Source organism: Triticum urartu, chromosome 7 (assembly GCF_003073215.2).
Source record: "Triticum urartu cultivar G1812 chromosome 7, Tu2.1, whole genome shotgun sequence".
NCBI classification, from domain to species: Eukaryota; Viridiplantae; Streptophyta; class Magnoliopsida; order Poales; family Poaceae; genus Triticum; species Triticum urartu.
Window position 1 is genome coordinate 695,343,914 of NC_053028.1, and position 7,341 is coordinate 695,351,254.

At 50.1% G+C, this 7,341-nt stretch overlaps 1 pseudogene; it reads left to right on the forward strand.

Moving 5' to 3' along the window:
* Positions 1-3,345: 3,345 nt before the first annotated feature.
* LOC125519451 lies at positions 3,346-6,736 on the forward strand (annotated as a pseudogene).
* Positions 6,737-7,341: the final 605 nt, after the last annotated feature.

The following is a 7,341-nucleotide window of genomic DNA, read 5'->3' on the forward strand; positions in this document are numbered from 1 at the left end:
CGTGGCACCGGCCAGCGTCGGGGGCGGGGAGACCTTTAGTACCGGTTGGTAACATCAACTGGTACTAAAAGCTTTGGGGGGTTTTGGGTTCATGATTTCTTTTTTCCTTTAATTCTGTGTTTTCTATTTAATTCTTTTTCATTTGCTAGTATTTTACGATATATATATATATATTGGTATATACAATTTCTCCTACATGGAGGCATTACTGCGGTAGCGGGTAATGGTATTCTCCTTTTGGATCTATGACCTGGTCAAGCAAAAATCTTGCTATTTCTTCTTGAATTGCTCGTACGCGATCCGTGGTAGGAGCTTATCCCGCACCTCATTGAACTTTTAATAAAGAGATCAATATGCATGCATTAGTTATGTGATTAGATATCGATAATGATGTAAAAATTGTGAATAGTGTTCTGGCAAACGTACCCATAGCTGTCTAGCAAATTTGGTCCTTTCGGATGCCATCATGCAAATGTTCTCGCAAAGATAGTATACACATAAATCAGTCTCCGGCGCCTGCTTCATGACCTTTATGAGAATAGAATTCAATCAGATAATAATTAATCAAGCATGATAATTAATGGTATTGAAACTATAATTAAAGAGATAGTAGCTAGCTAGTACTACTTAATTGCTTACATTGGGTCGAAATCAATACAACTTTTGTTTCCATTCGCCTGGAACCGTTTTGATGAACTTTTGCCAAGCCCTGCCCGCCAGCAAAGAAAATGAATAAAGGAGCTATTAATTAGTTGATATCAGTAAATGACAAACTAAAGAGGCCGACATATAGTTCAATAATGATTGAAATTACCTGTTAACTATCCCCTTCACGATTGAGTAGTCACTAGGTTCTTTAAGTAGTGAGTCCAATACTTCAACTGTTCCTTCTTCAACTTGAATGACTAACAAGATCCAGTGGTAACTGCATGTGCATACGTTTGCATGTATAAATTAAACGGGCATGTGCATAACACTCATCAACTACCCTAAACCCTATACACTTATTAACATGTAGCTAGTAAGCAAAAAGATAATTTGTAGTACAAGATAGTGTCACTCACCGGAAGTTGTAAAGAAGTAGTATATCTCGATTGATATTGAGGCGCTCCAAGAACTCTAACATGTTTTTCTCTACGTCTGCTCAATACCATTCATATGTCCATGTCTCTTCATTAATGGTATTTGGGTCAATGAACCCAATGTCATAGCGTCCAGCTTTTTTCATTTCATACATCCTCATCCTTCATAATACCACAAAAATGCAAAAAATAGTTATAGAAGTGAATATACCACATCCGAATCATAACCCAGACGAAGGCCGACGCGAACGGATTTCAAAACCATGGCACTATGTATAACAAACAACCTACTGGTAAGATAATTATACGAGTAACTAAATATCTAAATCACACAAATATGATTTTTTATATAAAAAGGATAAAAACAAGAGGCTCACCACAAGGTGGTGCCGGCGACGGGAAGGTGCGGGCGATCGACTGTGGTTAGGACAGAGACGGGAAGGCACTAAGTAAACCACGCCTACATATGCAAAGTAAGTGTTATTTTGACCTCAAATTGCATATAAATCAAATACTACCACATATAATTCCTCCCAAAATAAAACTCACAAATGACGATACTTATAAAGCATTGCAAGAGCTAATCTAGGAATGAGAGATGAAAGGACAAAGTAGCTAACCTTTGTGATCACTTGGATGGATGGGGTGCCTTCAAATCTTCACAAATTTTGGCAAAAATGGAGTGTGAGCTCGAGAGAAAGAGGAAGAAAACAGAGGAGAGGGGAAAAACAGAGCGCTTCGGCTCGGGCTGGACGAAGCACTATGTATAGTGTGACCTTTAGTACTGGTTGGTTATATGAACCAGGACTAAAGGTTCGTCCCTAGTCTCTGTTCGTGGCATGAACCGGTACTAAAGGTTCTGGCAGGGCCCCAGCCTGACACAAGTCTGCCACCACATCATTAGTACCGGTTCGTGGCACGAACAGGTACTACAAATTCTCCACGAACCGGTACTAACGAGGGCCGCCCGCCTAGCCATTGAAACAGACACTAATGATCACATTAATGCCGGTTCAGTTACAAACCGGGACAAATTTGCTCCACATTAGGCCCTTTTTCTACTAGTGGATGCCCCCCACGTGTTTTTAGCCAGGGCCGAAGCAGAATGATGTCTAGCTAGCTATATATAGTTAGATATTTTATATTTAAACTTTCACATTTCAGGCACTTAAATAGTACTCTTATATTTAATCTTATTAATTAATTAATTTTGTTCTTGTAGTATAATATGTTTGAATTTATCTTGTAAACAACATCACACACAAGTAATAATTAGGAACCACCGGTGATGGTACAAATCATAGCACGCAGTTCTGCAAGCCAGTTATGTGCATGTACCGCACACGATGCGCCGAACTGAAATATCAGTGACGTGCCCAATCATCGCACTCGGTTAGATTCCCTGAACCCTGTGCTAAAATTCACACAAAATTTGTTCCCCCGGATCACGTGGGATGTTGTAAGTCATCGCACACGCTTCGGCCAACACAACAATGTGTAATTAATGTATCTCACACGGTTGAACAAAGTCAGTCGTGCTGATGGGTCAGAGATCGCACATGGTCCCTTTGTTTGTACAGAGTTCACATTTCAAATGCGTGTGTGATGTCTTCATCACACAGAGTTGGCTTTATAGGGCTTAATAGGACCTGCACCAATGAAAGTCTGATCTAGTAATGTTGAAAGCAGAGCTTCGGTCCTTGATGCGACCTAAAGCAGTTTAAGTGATACGTGTCCTTGTTTTCTACGGAATGTGATCCGTGCCTGCTGTCACATCAAGCCTAGTCACCCATTTGACACATACGGCACGCGAGCGTGTGTTACACATGCACATGCTCTATCATGTTCATTAGGTCCCCGGCAAAAAAAACATGGTCATTAGGTGTATTTGTTTCTAAGGTAAATTCCAAATTGTTGGGTACAATAGTATATTTCCTTCTAACCAGATGGCAATTGCACACCTGCTGAATCGGAAGGATTGTGTAAGTTACTGCGCTTGTACTGTGTGTTTAAAAAAAATAGAATTGAAAGGATTGTCAATCCTATAATCAACGTTGTAACCATGAGCATTTCAGTCCCGTATTATTTCTAAAACAGTGACTGGGTCGCCATGCATGAAAACTACCAAGGAAATCCTCAGTTTACTAAATTTACACAAGGAACTACACAAGGAACAGAGACTGGGTCGCATTGGTTAAGTCTCACTCGGCTGAGATTTAGCAATCCTGTTTTTTTAAACGCACATGTGAGAAAAGCCGAGCGGATGGATACAGATGAGAATGCATCCGCTAGCTTCACGAGGAGAATTGTGTATATATGTACCCCCACCAACCTGCCCCTCTTGGACAGCTACCTAGCAGCAGGAGCACCTCGATCAACACACAACACAAGGCAGTATGCGTTCAGCCTTCCGGTCTGGGCCCTCCTTCTGCTCTTGCACTTCTCAGCCTTCGTCCCGGCAGCCAGAGCACAGCAAAAATCGGTGAGCAGAAATCTTCTATAGATTAACTCTTCCGCCGTTGATTAATTCCTAAACGTACATACATCTCTTGCATGTAGACGATGAGTCGGAGTTCAGCTACGACTGTGGGGCGGAGAACTGGCCGGAGAACTGGGGCAAGATCAAGGAGTGGGCGACGTGCAGAACTGGGCGGATGCAGTCGCCCATCGACCTCTCCGACCACTATGCCACACAGGCGCCCAACCTAGGATACCTCAACCACTCCTACCGCTCTGCCAAGGCCTCCATCGTCAACCGTGGCCACGATATCGCGGTGATGTTCCACGGCGACGCCGGGAGCCTGTGGATTAATGGCACCGCCTACCACTGGCACACCCCAGCGAGCACCGCTTAAACGGCCTCCGGTACAGCCTGGAGCTTCATATGGTTCACCTCAGTGCCGAGAACAAGGCTGCCGTGATCGGCCGCCTCTATAAGATCGGCAGGCGCGACCATTTCCTGCATGAGGTACATTAGGGCATCTCCAGCCGTTCGGCCTCTCAGGACGCCTAAAAATCGCCCCGTAGGGACGCGCCGGCGCTAAACCGCGCACTGGGGGCGTGATGCCCCAGTCGCGGCGCCCACGTTTTTAAAAAAAATTCAGATACGGCGCAAACATGACTGAAATTTAACACAAACATCGGCGAGTTCGTTCAAATTTAAACATATTTTACAAAAAAAAACTTCAGCGGGCTACCCCCGCCGTCCCCCTCGCCGCCCGCCCACGCGGTTTACATGCCGAGGAGGCGGTAGAACCGCGTGTAGTCGCCGCCGCCGTCGTCGTCGTTGTCGTCGTCGCCGCCCCCGCCTCCGCCTGCGCCTCCGTCGTCCCTGCTGCATCCCTCCCTCGGGTGGCGCGGCGGGTTGGACGGTCCGGGGGCGTCGTCGTCGTCGTCGCTGTCGAGGACCACGACGCCGTGCTCGTCCTCGCGCCCACGCTTGCGGGCGGCGATCTCCTCCAGGGCCTGGCGCTGCCGGACCATCTCGTCGCGGAGGTAGTCGTCCCGCGCCCACCGCAGGGCGTCCTCGTCGGAGATGCCGCGCCGGGCTATCTCCTCGTACTCCGCGGGGAGGCCGCGCTCCGGCTTGGGCTTGATGAGGACGAAGCGGCCGGTGGGTGGGGAGGCGTTGGCGCCGCCGATGCGGACGCCGGAGCTGCGCGTGCGGGCACTGACCGACGTGTCCTGGGGCTCCGGCTTGACGGGACGGAGGCAGGGCGAGCCGCCGGACGACGAGGAGGACCCCCCGGTCTCCATGCGCCTCGGGGTCCAGGAGCTTCCCCGGCGGCGTGAGAAGGACGGGGGATCGGGGTACTCGAGGGGCGGCGTGTTGCCGCCCTCGATGTACTCGAGGACGGCCTCCAACGTGCGCCCGAGCACGCCCCACCACCGGCGCCGGCCGTTGGAGTTGAGCCTGCCGGAGGGCTCGAGCTGCTCGGCGTGGCGGCGGTGGAAGTAGGACTCCTAGAGCGGGCTATCGGGGACGTACCGTGGCCCCTCCCTCGCTGCCCGCGGTAGGGACGCGCGGATGCGTGCGATCTCCGCACGCCGCGCCGCCCCGGTGGGTGGTGGTGGCACCGGCACGCTGCCGGCGCTGATCCTCCACGCGCCGGGCACCCGCATGTCCGGCGGGACCGGGTACCCGGCCTCGTAAAGGAGGCGAGCCTCGTCTTCGTGGAGATGGCGGCGGCCGAAGCCGTTCGCCGCCGCGCCGTCACCAGGGAAGCGCTCGGCCATGGGTGGAGACGACGAGAGAGAGGAGAGGAAGAAACAACGGCGAGAGAGAAGAGAGGGAGGAACGACGACGACGAGAGAGTGTGGTCGCCGAGCACGCTGGTGTGCGTCTTATATAGGCCGAGACGCCGCCCGTACGCGTGGCCGCCGTGTGTACGCGTGGCGGGCGAGGGAGGGCGAGGGACGCGCGTCGTCCGGCCTTCACTGCGCCGCCCGTGAGGCATCAATGGCGCAGGCTGACCGGCGCGGCAGCGCGGCAGCTTTGGCATTGATTCTCCGCGGGAAACGAGGCGATGAGGACGACGAAGGGGCGAGAAGAGAGCCGTGTCGCTGACGCGGCGGGCCTGTGGCTTTTTCGCGCCAAAAAAGTTCGCCCGGCGCCCCCGGGCGCCCCCCAGCGTGCCGGGTTCGGCCTGGGTCCGCCGGCGCTGTTTTCGGCCCAGGCCGGCGAAAATCGGGCTCCTGGGGGCGCGACTGGGCCAATTTTTCAGCGCCGGCGCAAGAAAAACGCCTGAGAAGGCCTTCCTGGGGCGCGGCTGGAGATGCCCTTAGGTTTCTCTAACTACATCCAACTGCTGCCAAGCATTATATGCTCCCTCTTACCCAAAATAAATGTCATACAACAGAGGGAGTTAAGTTGTAAACTAATCCATTGTGCAGCTGGAGCCTTTACCTGAAGAGGATGGCAGATACCAGGGAGAAGGAGGAGATGGTAAGCAGGGTGGATCCTTGGGAGGCGAGGGGAGATGGCGACGCCTACTACCGATACATGGGCTCCCTCACCACGCCGGGGTGCGACGAGGGAGTCATCTGGACCATTATCAAGAGGGTATCCATGTTGTTATAGATTTAAATTGCGGGCGAACGGAAATCGCGGAAGGAAAATTTGCCACGACAATTAATGAAGAAACAGCGCGATCTCCAGCGATTGCGGTGCGATCTCCCGCAATTCTGGTAAGGAAACAAATCGCGTGGCTGATTTCATGCAGCAATAGCGGTCTTTTCGCCTGCGATTTGAAACTATGGTTGTTAATGACTTTTACCGATCACATTTAGATCCCAAAATTCTATAAATACGGGAAATTAGATTACGGGCATATGGCGGTCTCTAACGCTCTTGATATTCTCTAACAATAGTAATCAAAATTTAAAATTAGATACTTACTTTCGCAGGTTGCCACCGTGTCGAGTCACCAACTGAAGCTTCTCACCAACGACGTTGATGACGTAATTAAGCTGTTCCCTTAATTAATTTCTCCAATCTTATTCAATAAAGCAAAGTGGATATATTTGTTTGTTTGTACTGTGCGCAGGGCTTTGAGATGAATGCGAGACCTCTTCAGAAGGTGAATGGCAGAGATATTAGCTTTTTCTGCCCTGATGATGACCATGAACGCTACTACGCTGCTGCTGACCATTAGTTAGCTCTATACTTGAGCCAACCTGTCGGATTGACAGCATGTGTGTTAATGTAAGATAATATCATTATATACCTTCATTTGACTAGCTTACTATTGTCGGCAAATAATTGTTTCTAATGAAAACTACATATTTTGACATGTCCTCAGTTGTTGGCAACGGCGAAGAAGAGCGATGACATGGAACATTGCAAACGATCGTGACTCTGCCACAAGCAGGGACGTTTGTTGGCCTTGGCACGGTTCTTATAATTCCTTAATAAAGTCAAAGTCACAGACGTGTCGCTGTTGATATCTTCAATACTTGGATAATAAGAGTCCAATCTAGTATGCTAATCTTATTTTACTAGTAGAAAAGGGGGCAATGGTCCAGGCCGGGTCAGCCCATTAGTCCCGGTTCAGTCCAGAACCGTGACCAATGGAGGCATTGGACCTGATTCGTGAGCCCAGGGCGCCGGCCGGGCCACATGGGCCATTGGTCCCGGTTCATCCGGACCTTTTGGTCCCGGTTGGTAGGACGAACCGGGACCAATGGGTCTCGCTCCTAGCCCGTCACCATTGGTCCCGGTTGGTGGCTTGAACCGGGACCAAAGGCCTTTGGTCCCGGT